General features: G+C 37.5%; 1 protein-coding gene across 6 annotated transcripts in view; it reads right to left on the bottom strand.

The window, feature by feature from the left end:
• DLG2 (discs large MAGUK scaffold protein 2) overlaps positions 1–16,123 on the bottom strand; it is a 2,103,224-nt gene that overhangs the window by 2,064,767 nt on the left and 22,334 nt on the right. The gene's annotated exons all lie outside the window — the stretch shown is intronic.

The following is a 16,123-nucleotide window of genomic DNA, read 5'->3' as shown; positions in this document are numbered from 1 at the left end:
CTGGTCAACATGGTGAAACCCCGTCTCTACTAAAAATACAAAAAATTAGCTGGGCATGGTGGCACGTGCCTGTAATCCCAGCTACTCAGGAGGCTGAGGCAGGAGAATTGCCTGAACCCAGGAGGCGGAGGTTGCGGTGAGCCGAGATCGCGCCATTGCACTCCAGCCTGGGTAACAAGAGCGAAACTCTGTCTCAAAAAAAAAAAAAAAAAAAAAAAAAAGCTTTTGATTCTGAGTTTAGTGTTCTCTCCATAACAACACCCTTAATCCTCCAGAAATGGAGTTGAGCATATTTCTGTGGAAAAAATCAAATAAAACTTGACCAATCAGACATAAATTCTATCACTGAATTTTAGAATCTAGGGTTAAATATTGAATCACAAATTTTCAAATTTATTTTTTTAATTTGTGTTTGAGGCCTAGCATGGTGGCTCATGCTTATAATTCCAGCACTTTGGGAGGCCAAGGCAGGCGGATCATCTGAGGTCAGCAGTTTGAGACCAGCCTGGCCAACATGGTAAAACCCCCATCACAAAAAAAAGAAAATACAATAAAAAATAAAATAAAAAATTCTACATGTCACATAGAAATAAAAATGGTCCTACATTTATAAATCTGGTAAACAGAGGAAATAGGTTATGATTGGTTATTTCATTCATTAATCAAGTATTTATTAACTATCTCAATACATTCCAGATTCTGGGAACACATTACTGAACAAAATAGGCAATAGTCTACCCTCACAGAGATTTTAGTCTCAAAATAAAGATAATTAACTAGGCAATTTCAACAAAGTGAAAGATTAAAACAGAGTATAAGAATGCTATCATGGCTAGGCACAGTGGCTCACGCCTGTAACCCCATCACCTTGGAAGCTGAGGTAAGTAAATCACCTGAGGTCAGGAGTTCAACACCAACCTGCCCAACATGGTGAAACCCTGTCTCTACTAAAAATACAAAAATTAGCTTGGCGTGGTGGCAGGTGCCTGTAATCTTAGCTACTTGGGAGGCTGAGGCAGGAGAATTGCTTGAACCTGGGAGGCAAAGGTTGCAATGAGCTGAGATCACACAATTGCACTCCATCCTGGGTGACAAAGTGAGACTCCATCCCAAAAAAAAAAAAAAAAAATGTTATCATAAGGTACCAGGTACCATGGGAGTAGAGAAGTTGATGCCATACGTACAATATTAACAGGTCTGGCCTTATACCCAAGAGTAGAATGACAAGCCATGGAAGATTTTTAACTGAAGGGGAACATGACCATTTTTTAGATTTAGAAAGATTAACTATAATATGATATATATCCATTAAAACAAGCAATAACAATTAGATATTTTTCATATTTTAAATAAATATATACAAAATTTAATAGTCACAATTTTATCATTAATTATTAGACACTATGACTAGAAAATGAAAGTATTTTATTAACAAGTATTCGAATATGCTTAATTTTCATTGTTAATGTTATTGCCTCTTTACAAATCAAGGGTACTCATGAGAAAGTAATAAAATAATGGATAGCAATAGAAAAGTTAATCTTACACCAGGTTTTTAAAAAGAAATTTTTAACATTAAAATGTATAGTTCAGGCCGGGCGCGGTGGCTCAAGCCTGTAATCCCAGCACTTTGGGAGGCCGAGGCGGGTGGATCACGAGGTCAAGAGATCGAGACCATCCCGGTCAACATGGTGAAACCCCGTCTCTACTAAAAAAAATACAAAAAATTAGCTGGGCATGGTGGTATGTGCCTGTAATCCCAGCTACTCAGGAGGCTGAGGCAGGAGAATTGCCTGAACCCAGGAGGCAGAGGTTGCGGTGAGCCGAGATCAGGCCATTGCACTCCAACCTGGGTAACCAGAGCAAAACTCTGTCTCAAGAAAAAACAAAAAAACAAAACAAATAAAATGTATAGTTCAAGATGATACAGCAAAGGTGTCATTTTATTACTAATAATATTAGCTAGCATTTGTTGAAAAATGCTAGGTATTCTGCATAGATAACCTTATTTAATCTTCACAAGAATCCTAAGAAATACTACTACATACATTTTCACAAATCAGGAAATTTTAGACTGAGAAAAATAAAGTACATTTGCCCAAAGCTACACAACAGTAAGTATTGGAACCACAATGCAAATGCTCATCTATCTGCCGCCAAAGCCCAAACAAAGCATTATGCCATATTGAAACTTAACTTACTAGGAAAAGATCACAATGCTGCTTTCTTCTATAATTATTCTTTGCAATTATACTTTACCCTCCCTTTAAAAAATTGTTTTGCCAGGCACGGTGGCTCACACCTGTAATCCTAGCACTTTGGGAGGACGAGGTGGGTGGATCACCTGAGGTCAGGAGTTTAAGACCAGCCTGGCCATCATGGTGAAACCTCACCTTTTAAAAAAAAAAATTGTTTTAATATACTTCAACAAACACCCATTGATCAGGATATTTTCCCAGTTGAAACAAGAAGATATTATTAATAGTATAAAACGGTGGATTCACATCTCTCCTTTTAGATAAGCCATGCTTTCAAATTTTCTACAGACTTGTTAAAAGGGAAGGACAGAAAATGTGCAAGGCTAAACAGCAATAAATAGAAAGTAAGAAGATAAGAAATTGGCCAGGCATGTGGCTCATGCTTTTAATCTCGGCACTTTGGGAGGCTGAGGCAGAGGGATCGCTTTGGGCTGAGGAGTTCCAGACCAGCCTGGGCAACACGGCAAAACTGTGACTCCTCTAAAAATACAAAAATTAGCCAGGCATAGTGACAGCTACTGTAATCTCAGCTAAATAAATAAATAAAATTTGGGATTTAAATAGTGGAGAATATGTATGACTAGACTTAAAGCAGACCTGAAGATTGCAATCATTTTGTATATATAAGATGATTTACAAATTACTTTAGCATCTTTGGAAGAAGAGTAATATTAATAAGAAATGTTATGACCTGTTTTAATAAAAAACACATACACAAAACAGCATCTCCCATCCGTGATCAGATGCATCATTGCCATGTCTGGGCAGGCTTGTTCCAGAAGCTGACCAGGAAGCTGAACCCAAACCACTGATGGAAGGGCACTCTGACTTTAAAAACATCATTTCTCCTCCTTGGGCCCACCTACTGCCCCAAAAAAAAAAAAAAAAACTGCATTCAGGTAATAAGCATTTCTACAGAAAGTTCTTATCTACAAAATAATTTTTACATGGTCTAGGTATCTCGATTTGATCCTTACAATATCATAAGAGGTATTATTAGTATACTTAATTTTTAACAGGAAAAATTTGAAGATCTCAACAGATCTTTTCTTTTCATTCTTTTTTTTTTTTAAACCAAGTTTCACTCCTAATGCCCAGGCTGGGGTGCAATGGCTTGATCTTGGCTCACCGCAACCTCTGCCTCCTGGGTTCAAGTGATTCTCCTGCCTCAGCCTCCTGAGTAGCTGGATTACAGGTATGTGCCACCACGCCCGGCTAATTTTGTATTTTTAGTAGACACTGGGTTTCTCCATGCTGATCAGTCTGGTCCCAAATTCCCAACCTCAGGTGATCCACCCACCTTGGTCTCCCAAAGTAGTGGGATTACTGACTGGCGTGAGCCACCTCGCCCAGAGCTCTGTTGATTTTCTTAATGCAGTCAACTGATGGTAAAAGCTAGATTCCAACCCTGGGCTCTTCTCTACTGCACCATGATGCCATTCACTTGTTCAAAGACTACCACACTCATACAGTAAAAAGGAAAGCATCAGACTAGCTTCTGGTCCTAATTCCATCACTAACTAGCTTTGTAAAAGTGAAGTTCATATATTTTATCATATTTAATGAGAAAAAGAAACAGTATATAGTAAGGGAAAAAAACATTAAACCTCTTTTTTAAAAAAGAAAACAAGTTCAGAAGGATACTTGATTTTCACAGGGTCTTCTGGTGGGATCATCATAAAAAGGCATGAAAATTCTATTTTACATGTGGGAGATAGGTACTTTGAGATATTAAAACTTTTTCTACCTAGATTTTCCCATTTTGTTTCTTCTCATTGCAGCAGATAACTGGTTCCCTACTTTACTGTCTCAGGGGCAGTGTGTACCAGGACAAAAAACAGAAAGAATTTTATTTTTTTGAGACAGAGTATCATTCTACTGCCAGGCTGGAGTGCAGTGCCACAGTCTCAGCTCACTGCAACCACCGCCTCCCGGGGTTCAAGTGATTTTCATGCCTCACCCTCCCAAGTAGCTGGGACTAAAGGCATGTGCCACCATGCCCAGCTAATTTTTATATTTTTATTAGAGTTGGGGTTTCACCATATTGGCCAGGATGGTCTCAATCTCTTGACCTTGTGATCTGTCCACCTCAGCCTCCCAAAGTAGTGTAAGTAATTCCAGTTTTGGTTTTCAAAAACCTAAGTCCTCAGAATAAAAGAAGAGTTTGTCAGAGATGAAAAAGAGATTCTCAGGTACAGGCAGAGACAGGGACTTCTCCTAGCCCCTTTATAGTATGGAAGGAAATTTTCCCAGCTGAAGAAAACAGAGAAAAGTATTTGGATCTCAAGGAATCAGGGATCTAGGCCCAACTTACTGGCACCATTGTTTGGAAGGCAGCAAGACCCAAGAGGAATGGCATCGTAATGCATCTAGGCAAACGGAAACACAGACATTCTAGAAGAAATAAAAGTCCATGACTTGGAAGTATCAAATCTCTGTCAGACCAGATCAGACCAGAAAGAGCTATCCAGACACAACTCGTATTTCAGAGGTAAGCTGTTCTATATAAATGATCAACAACCAGAGGACACTCCCGTTCCAGGTAAAGGGAAGTGGGGAAAACTTCAAAAAGGATTAGTTATTTTGTCTGTTACTCAGTTACTAAAAGTGAGTTATGTAAAATAAATGGATACTTCTAACATACCTAAATTTATAGACCTAGTCCAGCTCACTGATTATCTTGTCCCTTCTTTTACTAGCTAAATCTTCTGACTACTGTTCTATGTTTTTTCTACCACATCACTGCTATTGATGATGCTAATACAGGATGTGATGATACAGTTCAATACTAAAAGCAAGAAAAGTAATGATCTGAAACAGCATCTTGTCATTTCCCACACTGTCTGGTAAACTTCTATTCATCTTCTGTATCTTATCTTAAATATTACATCTTCCCCAGTGGAACTGAGTGTTCCTTATCTGTTTCCTTGAGGAACTGTGTTAACCTCACCATACAGCATTGAAATTCCCTGTTTTCACATCTGTCTTCCTAATATACTTTAAGATTCATAAAGGCAGAAAACAAGTATCATTTGCCACTTCAAACATGCATCTGGCACAGTGCCTGGCATGTAGCAGGCACATATAATATACCTTTGTTGAATGGATAAATGAGAGAATAAATACAGAGCCATTGCCTTAAATATATACATCAATTTACCTTTTAAAAGAATTTTGGCTTGCTTATTACCTATGAGAGATTTTTAAACAGAACAGAACTTAACAGGTTTATTCCAAGTATTACCATGCTTTTAATGATAAAGATGTCACAGTTCTCCAAAATGACAGGCCCCTGATAGAAGTTTCAAATTTTACCCTAAATTAGGGCCTCAGCAGCTAGCAAAATGTTGTCATCTGAAGAAATGGGTTATAAAAATCTTACCCCTAATCTTTGAAACTTTAAATTTAGTAATTCATTTTCACAGGATTTTCTACTTTATAATATACCACTTCTCTTGATCTTAAATCCTAAAATAAATAAGGTCAAAAGAACTGTTTCATAATAAAGGTGATTTGGTCATAATTCTTGAAATAGCTTTGAAAACTTATTAAAAATTGAACCCATGCAGAAAGCTTTTTAGTTGGAATTCAGAATGACTAACCAGACAGAAGAGATTGGGTAAAACTCATGATCCTTTGCTGACAAAACAACCTATATTGAGGATATAGAAATACTTGTGTCTTGACTGCCATAAATTCCTGGGTAAGAATTGTAGCTGGGGAATAGATCCCCTTCCCCCAATTAAAAAAAAAATCTCTTTCTTATACTAAAAAAAAAAATATTTTATGATCACTGACATGGTAGCATAGCAAGTATTGAGAAATATTAAAGAATATATATTTAAGAAAGTATAATATGTGTATTGTTTAGTAAATATATTTTATAGAACAGTGAGGAATTTATTTATTGGCAAAGGCAAGGATTAACAGAATGCCTAATCCAATGTTTTAAAAACCCAATGTTTATCTCAGGCAAATTAACACAGAAATAGAAAACAAAATATTGTGTGTTCTCATAAATGGAGCTAAGGATTGGGTATACATGGATATAAAAATAGGAACAATAGATACTACACAAGGGACTAGTGGGGTAAGGGCTAAAAAACTACCTGTTGAGTACTATGCTCGATACCTAAGTGGCAAAATGATTCGTATCCAAAACCTCAGCATCACGCAATATACTCATGCAACAAATCTGCACAATGTACTCACTGAATCTAAGAAAATGTTGAAGCGTTAAAAATAAATAAGTAAAATCCAATGTTTTGTGCATATCTCATGGACTAGATTCTTCTACCCCAAAAGTATCCAGTAATAGACCTAAGGGAGAAATCAAACATTCTGTCTTAAGTAAATACACCTGAGCAGCTTTCCAAAAACCTAAAAGTTCACACATTTCTAGTATCAAGTCATTAGCATACAATTCACAGTCTCCCAATAGCAATAGATAGGTAAAAAAATAAATAAATAAATAAATTCACAGATCATTTTATCTCTAAGTCTATTTGTTGCTTATAGCATACTCCTAACCAGTAGTTAACCACCAAAAGTATTCTTCTATTTCTCATTCCAGAATTCATTCCATTTATGTCTCCTGGGTTAATTAATATTTTATAATATCAAGAATCTATAGCTCAATGAAGGTCAAAATGGTCCTTTTGAGGAATTTATTTTAAAATAAACAAGATAGGGGACACCCAAACTGAAGTACAGTGGCACAATTATAGCTCACTCCAGCCTCAAACTCCTGGATTCAAGTGATCCTCCTGCCACAGTCTCCCAAGAAGCTGGGACTATAGGCACATGCCAACAAGACCAGCTAATTTATTAAACTGGAGAATTTTATGTTAAAAAAAAACTTTAGTAAATTATCTATTTTACTTTGACTTACAGAAAATGCAAAAGTTTGAAAACTATGTTTTCCCATCCCTCTCTAGGAAGATTCAATGCTTAACTCTTTTGAGTTTTACTGAGTGTGAAGAAAAAAAAAAAAAAAAAAAACCATGAAGTTTTGGAAAACAGAAAAAACATCTGCAGCCTTATGCAGTGGTTTATGCCTATAAACCCAGCACTTTGGGAGGCCAAGGCAGACAGGTCACCTGAGGTCAGGAGTTCAAGACCAGACTGGCCAACATAGTGAAACCCCACCTCTTCTAAAAATACGAAAAGTAGCCAGGTGCTCATTTTTGTATTTTTAGAAGAGGGGGTAATTTTGTATTTTTAGAAGAGACTCCAAAGGCAGCCCAAATATCCTGAGGAGAGCACCCCAGAAGAAACAAACTTGACTACTATGCTATTATCAAGTTTCTGCTGACCACTGAGTCTGCCATGAAGAAGACAGAAGACAACAACACACTTGTGTTCATTGTGGATGTTAAAGTCAACAAGCACCAGATCAAACAGGCTGTGGCAGGTGCCTGTAATCCCAGCTACTCCAGAGGCTGAGGCAGTAGAATTGCTTGAACCCAGGAGGTGGAGGTTGCAGTGAACCAAGATTGTGCACTCCAGCCTGGACAAGAGAGAAAGACTCCACCTCAAAAAAAAAAAAAAAACTATATATATTACCGGTATGGCAAACATGAAAATTCATATACAAATTTGGTAAAATTGTATGCAAAAGAAATAAAATAGCCACACAAGGCCACTCAATAAAATCAGGTACAGGCATAGTTCATTTTATTGCACTTTGCTTTATTGTACTTTGCAGAGAACATGTTTTTCACAAATTAAGTTTGTGACAACCCTGTGTCTAACAAATCTATCACTGGCATTTTTCCAACCGGATGTATTCACTTCATGTCTCTGGGTCACATTTTGGTAATTCTCGCAATATTTCAAAGTTTTTCATTAGTCTTTTATCTGTTACAGTGATCTGTAATCAGTGATCTTTGACATTCATTGTAATTGTCTTGGGGCACCACAAATCACACCCACATAAAACAGCAAACGTAATCTATAAATGTTGTGTGTTATCTGACTGCTCCACCAACTGGTCTTTGCCCCATCTCTCTCCCTCCTCAGGTCCTTCTATTAATGGAGACACAACAATATTAAAGTAAGGCCAGTTAATAACTCTACAATGGCCTCTAAGTGTTCAAGTGAAAGAAAGGGTTACATGTTTATCATACTCAAAGCTAGAAATGAGCCGGGTGTGGTGGCTCAAGCCTGTAATCCCAGCATTTTGGGAGGCCGAGGCGGGTGGATCACGAGGTCAAGAGATCGAGACCATCCTGGTCAACATGGTGAAACCCCGTCTCTACTAAAAATACAAAAATTAGCTGGGCATGGTGGTGCACGCCTGTAGTCCCAGCTACTCGGGAGGCTGAGGCAGGAGAATTGCTTGAACCCAGGAGATGGAGGTTGCGGTGAGCCAAGATCACACCATTGCACTGCAGCCTGGATAACAACAGTGAAACTCCGTCTCAAAAAAAAAAAAAAAAAAAAAAAAGCTAGAAATGATTAAGCTTAGTGAGGAAGGCAAGTTGAAAGCTGAGATAAACCAAAAGCTAGGCAGGCCTCATGCACCAAATAGCCAAGTTGTGAATGCAAAGGAAAAACTCTTGAAGGAAATTAAAAGGGCTACTTTAGTTAACACATGAATAATAAGAGAGGCAGTCTTACTGCTGATACGGAGAACGTTTTAGTGAGCTGAATAAAAGATCAAACCAGCTTTAATTCCCTTAAACCAAAGTCTAATCCAGAGCAAGGCCCTAACTCTCTTCAATTCTTTGAAGGCTGAGAGAGGTGAGGAAGCTGCAGAAGAAAAGCTGGAAGCTAGCAGAGGTTGGTTCATGAGGTTAAAGGAAAGAAGTTGTCTTCAAAACATAAAAGTGTAAGGTGAAGCAGCAAGTGCTGATGAAGAAGCTACAGCAAGTTATCAAGAAAATCTGGCTGAGATAATTGATGAAAATGGCTACATTAAACAACTTTTTCAATTTAGATACAAGCCTTATATCAGAAGAAAATGCTAGAGAGAAGTCAAAGTCTTGTTTCAAAGTTGCAAAGGACAGGCTGACTCTTCTTAGAGGCTAATAGGCAAATGCAGCTGGTGACTTTAAGTTGAAGCCAAGGCTTATTTACCCTTCCAAAAATCCTATGGTCTGTAAGAATTATGTTAAATCTACTCTGTCTATGCTCTATAAATGGATCAACAAAAGCCTCAGTGACAGCACATCTGTTTACGGCATGGTTTACTGAATATGTTAAGCCCACTGTTGAGAACTACTGTTTAGAAAAAAAAAAAAAAAAATCCTTTCCAAATATTACTGTTCATTGACTAAGTGCATTGACAATTCACCTAGTCACCCAAGAGCTACAGTGAAGATACACAAGGAGATTAAAGTTTTCATGACTGTGACTACTACATCCACAATGCAGGCCACGGATCAAGGAGTAACTCCAACTTTCCAGTCTTACTATTTAAGAAATACATTTTGTCCTTTTCACAAGATGGCACCAACATTGAAGAAGGAAGCTCCTGCCCCTCCAAAGCAAAGGCTTTAAAGGCCAAGAAGGCAGTGTTGAAAGATGTCCACAGCCACAAAAAAAAAAAAAAGAAGATCCACATGTCACCCACCCTCCAGAGGCCCAAGACACTGCAACTCCAGAGGCAGCCCAAGTATCCTCGGAAGAGCACCCCCAGGAGAAACAAACCTGACTGCTATGCTATCATCAAGTTTCTGGTGACCACTGAGAAGACAGAAGATGGAAGACAACACCACACTTGTGTTCACTGTAGATGTTAAAGCCAACAAGCACCAGATCAAATAGGCTATGAAGAAGCTCTATGACATTGATGTGGCCAAGGTCAACACCCTGATTCTGCCTGATGGAGAGAAGAAGGCATACGGTCGACTGGCTCCTGATTATGACGTTTTAGATGTTGCCCACAAAATTGGGATTGTCTAAACTGAGTCCAGCTGGCTAATTCTAAATATATGTATATCTTTTCACCATAAAAAAGAAATACATTTTGTAAGACTCTATGTGCCATAGTGATTATCTAATAGATCTGGCCAAAGTAAACTGAGAACCTCCTGGAAAGGATTCATAATTCTATATGCCAGTAAGAACATTCTTGCTTCACAGGAGGAGGTCAAAATATCAACATTAACAGGAGTTTGAAAGACATTCATTCCAACTTTCATGGATGGTTTTGAGGGATTCAAGTCTTCAGTGGAAGAGGTAACTACAAATGAAATGGAAAGAACAAGACAACTAGAATTAGAAGCGAAGCCTGAAGCTGTGACTAAATTGCTGCAATCTCATAATAAAACTTGAATGAATGAGGAGTTGTTTCTTACGGATGAGCAAAGAAAGCGGTTTCTTGAGATGGAATCTACTTCCAGTGAAGATGCGGTGAACATTGCTTGAAATGATAAAAAAGGATTTAGAATATTACACACACTTAGTTGATAAATCAGCAGCAGGGTTTGAGAAAACTAATTCCAATTTTGAAAGAAGTTCCACTGTGGGTAAAATACTGTCAAACAGCATATCATGCTACAGAGAAATTTCTTATAAAACAAAGAATCAATTTATGTGACAAACTTCATTGTTGCCCTATTTTAAGAAATTGCCTTTGCCAACCCAATCTTCAGCAATCATCACTCTCATCAGTCAGCAGCCATCAACACTGAAGCAAGATCTACCACCAGCAAAAAGATTACTACTCACTAAAGGCTCAGATGATCATTAGCATTTTTAGTAATAAAGTGTTCTTAATTAAAGTATGGACATTTTTTTTTTTTTTTGAGACGGAGTTTCGCTCTCGTTACCCAGGCTGGAGTGCAATGGCGCGATCTCGGCTCACCACAACCTCCGCCTCCTGGGTTCAGCCAATTCTCCTGCCTCAGCCTCCTGAGTAGCTGGGATTACAGGCACGCACCACCATGCCCAGCTAATTTTTTGTATTTTTAGTAGAGACGGGGTTTCACCTTGTTGACCAGGTTGGTCTCGATCTCTCGACCTTGTGATCCACCCGTCTCGGCCTCCCAAAGTGCTGGGATTACAGGCTTGAGCCACCGTGCCCGGCAAGTATGTACATTTTTTTAGACATAATACTATAGCAAACTTAATGGACTATAGTATACTATATACTGTACTGTATACAACAAATATTTTGGTTTCCTGGTACATACATACCATAGTTTACAATACATTGTATATATGCATTGGGAAACCAGAATATTCGTGTGGCTTGCTTCATTGTGATAATATGCTTTATTTCAGTGGTCTGGAACCTAACCCACAATATCTCTGAGATACACTTGTACATATTTCCCCCCTTATTGATTCTCAAAAATAAATTATTTTAAGAACTGAAGAAAAACTAGAGATGAAAAGAGAGTATACCCAGATAATGAAAGGCAAATGTAAGTAAGTAAGATACTATAAAAAAAGAAGCCACAAAGTGCAGGAAACAATGAAAGAAGAAAACTTTGAATAGCAAAAAAAAAAAAATTGCAGAAGAGTCTTAAGATCCTTTCTCATAGAGGGAAAAAAAAAGGAAAACAGAAATGACACTTTTATGACATATACAGTCAACCAAAGACAAGAGATAATTAAAGAATTGTGAGGCCAAGAAGCAATAACCTCAGTTTCAAAAGTGCCTATGGGATATATGGCAATATCCTGTCAAGATTCTAAGGCCGGGAGCAGTGGCTCACGCCTATAATCCCAGCACTTTGTGAGGCTGAGGCGGGCAGATCATGAGGTCAGGAGTTCAAGACCAACCTGGCCAATATGGTGAAACCCCATCTCTACTAAAAATACGAAAATTAGCCAAGCGTGGTGGCACATGCCTGTAATCCCAGTTACTCAGGATGCTAAGGCAGGAGAATTGCTTGAACCCTGGAGGCAGAGGTTGCATTGAGTCAAGATCACGCCACTGCACTCCAGCCTGGGCTACAAAGGGAGACTCTGTCTTGGGAAAAAAAAAAAAAAAGATTCTAACTACACAGCATTCCTCGACTTTCTTTAAAAGATATAATGGCAAAACATATACATATAAAAAAGATAGGACTTAGTTTTCAGCACATGATAAAAATTATGTTTATATATATACTCCATTATATCACTGAGAACCATTGCAAAAAAGAATTCAAAGGAAATAAAGGGTCCTATAAATAAATAATATCAGATAGACTTCTATACCAGTTTAAAAGACTCTCATAAGACAATAAGACAACTTTTAAAAATGCCAAAATGAAATGAACATCTGTCTCAAAGTAATAAAGGCATTGATTTCTTCCACATACTTTATAACAATGAGAACAAAAAGCTGTTTAAAAAAGAAGCTGCATTATACTAGAAAATTTTGTTAAAGCACATTTTTATCCTTAAAACAGTAACTTTCTACTATAAAACACAGGAAATGACACAACTATCATTAACTTTTATTTCTTACATTAACCCAATAGGAAATCATATCAGATCAATTCAAAAGAATTGTTAAAACAGACCCTTACAATACATTATGATCTTGCATCATATCGGAGAAAACTAATACAACTTATCCTGAATTGGTCCTAAGTTTTCACAAATTAAAATATGTCCAATACTGTCCCAAGGGCTCACCTGGGAGCAAATCATGTTACTACTAGAATAAGAGAATCCTGAATGAAAAGCAACTGCTGAAGGAAAAAAAAGTCTAATGGAGAAACAGAAGAGTCTTCTGTTGATAAAACTATGATCTGTAAAAATGTAAAGAAGAGACTAGAATGAGAGAAGTACAAAGTAATGTCATAAAGCAAACTAGCAGTTAATACAGGGGTTTGAGATACAGTAGTTTCAGCTTATCCAAGGGCAGTCCAGAGTAACACCTAGAAATGGGATTAGTGAGATGTCACACCCATTCCCAATTCCCACCATGGCTGCATGGCACAATAAAAGAATCTCCTCTCTCTTTGAAAACAATATACTAAATAAATACCAAACAAAAATCCATCTTATGAAAATTGCATACTTTAATGAGAATATGTTCAACAATTAATAAACACTTGGCTCAATGGGGATAGTTACTGTTTAGGATTACATTAAGTCTAGCTCTTTCATAATTCTACCACATGCAACAATGAAGAGAGAAAAAGACTCAAGGTGACAAGGGGACAGTAATCCCTGCAGAATAAACCAAGGTAAACTTTAAAATACTGTTCTTATATTACATAAAGAGTATAGATAGTAAGCATAACCAATGAAAATTATAATGCATGGCCAACAAACATGTGAAAAAAAAAAGTGCATCATCACCAGTACAGAGAAATGCAAATCAAAATCACAATAAGATACCACCTCACTCCAGTTAGAATGGCAATCATTAAAAAGTCAGGAAACAACAGATGCTGGAGAGGATGTGAAGAAATTGGAACACTTTTACACGGCTGGTGGGAGTGCAAATTAGTTCACCCATTGTGGAAGACAGTGTGGCAATTCCTCAAGGATCTAGAACCAGAAATACCATTTGACCCAGTAATTCCATTACTGGGTATATACCCAAAGGATTATAAATCATTCTACTATAAAGACACAAGCACATTTATGTTTATTGCAGCACCGTTCACAATAGCAAAGACTTGGAGCCAACCCAAATGCCCACCAATGATAGACTGGATAAAGAAAATGTGGCACCTATACACAATAGAATAGTATGCAGCCATAAAAAAGATGAGTTCACGTCCTTTTCAGGAACATGAATGAAGCTGGAAACCATCATTCTCAGCAAACTAACACAAGAGCAGAAAACCAAACACCGCATGTTCTCACTCATAAGTGGGAGCTGAACAATGAGAACACATGCACACAGGAAAGGAAACATCACACACTGGGGTCTGTCAGGGGTTGGGGAACTAGGGGAGGGACAGCATTAGGAGAAATACCTAATGTAGATTACGGGTTGATGGGTGCAGCAAACCACCATGGCACATGCATACTTATGTGACAAACCTACATGTTCTGCACATGTTATCTCAGAATTTAAAGTATAATAATAAAAAGAAAAAAGAAAAGAAAAATATAATACACACATAATAACTTGTTTGGCTTGTTGTCTACAATATTCAAGAATAGGTATCATAATACTAACAGTTTTAAGAGATTAAATGCAAGATACATTGTTTCTCCAGACCAGTTTATAAAGAAAATTATATAATATATACTTTAGTATCATAGAAATATACACTTGTTTTGCTAATTAGAACTTGTTGATTCCTTAACAAATTCAATCCATCAGTCAACCCATTATTGAAGAAGGAAAAGAAGAAAAAAAAAGAAGGGAGGTGAAGGAAAAGAAAAAGAGAAAGAAGGGAAGAGAGGAAATTCTTCTAAAGTATTATAATTTCAGCAATGTATCAGCAATTTCTGTACCAGTTTTTTGAAGGGAAGAACTTCTAAGAAACTCAGTCTATGGGGTTTAGAACCCTAAGTCATAAGCTTCCTAATTAACCTGCTTAGTTAAGTTATACTTAGAATATCAATTGAGCTTCCTCTCCCTCCTTCCCACATACCTTTTAATCCTTTATCCCTTTCTCTCTGCCTCCCCCTTCCCATTCTCTCTCCTTCTCACTCTTCCTCTCTCTCTCTTTCTCTCTGTCACACACACAATGTGTTTAATTTCATTATTAGTTCAAATTAAGGTAATACAAAAGAAACTGTCTACAGCAATGGTAGAAATAATAAAAATGCACATCAAGTTAAATAAGTCAAAGAGCTATATCATTTATTGACTACATTCCCAAAACTATTCTTGTTGTAGATGAACCAATTCTGTCTGGTCTGGACAGGTGCGGCTTCAAAATCTCAGAGAGAGTTTACTTCTGTCACTGGTATTATTAGAAACAGCAGGGAGAGGAAACAATCCCAATCTTAAATCCCAGTGTGCAAAAATCACAATTCTAGGTGTTCCAAAATTTTATATAACATTGTCCATCTCTACAAACATCAGCTTGGATAATGCATCTCAGTGATTAAAATTTTTCTCAACATCCCTAACAAATCCACAGGTAGAAGAATTAAACACCATGCAGACATAAGTTTCACTTTACCCAACAATTCACCCAGAGCTTTAGTTTCAGATTGAACCAACTCATGTAACTGGACATTTGGATCTATATTAACCCAGTGCAGAGTTCGAAGATGTTCATATAAACGTTGATTCAAAATTCTTTTTTTTTTTTTTTTTTTTTTTTTTTTTGAGACGGAGTTTCGCTCTTGTTACCCAGGCTGGAGTGCAATGGCGCGATCTCGGCTCACCGCAACCTCCGCCTCCTGGGTTCAGGCAATTCTCCTGCCTCAGCCTCCTGAGTAGCTGGGATTACAGGCACGTGCCACCATGCCCAGCTAATTTTTTGTATTTTTAGTAGAGACGGGGTTTCACCATGTTGACCAGGATGGTCTCGATCTCTCGACCTTGTGATCCACCCGCCTCGGCCTCCCAAAGTGCCGGGATTACAGGCTTGAGCCACCGCGCCCGGCCGATTCAAAATTCTTGAGAAACTCTTTACATTTGATCTCATCTTTCATATCGAATTAAAACAAAACAAAACAAAAATACCACCAAACTGCTAAAATGGTTTGGCAAACAAGTCCCAAACCAGAATCCTTTGGAACTAAGTTAACCTGGAGTACATCTAAGCTAAATTGAATTCCCAAGGTCGGATTATAATGAACTATGCTTCAGGAATTCACTAGATCTTGATCAAGTCCAATAATAAAAGTTGTTGAGGAAGAAGGAAGAAAATAGTTGTTCGCCGCATTTGGGGGAACTTGCCAGTCATGTTATTGGATAATGCATGTATCTGGAAAACCACAATAGTCATGAAAGTTGTGCTTTATCACAAAAGTAAAGATATACACTAAAATAAATCCAA

The sequence above is a fragment of the Saimiri boliviensis genome, chromosome 6 (genome assembly GCF_048565385.1).
Source record: "Saimiri boliviensis isolate mSaiBol1 chromosome 6, mSaiBol1.pri, whole genome shotgun sequence".
NCBI lineage: Eukaryota > Metazoa > Chordata > Mammalia > Primates > Cebidae > Saimiri > Saimiri boliviensis.
This window is presented reverse-complemented; position numbering and strand designations above follow the sequence as displayed.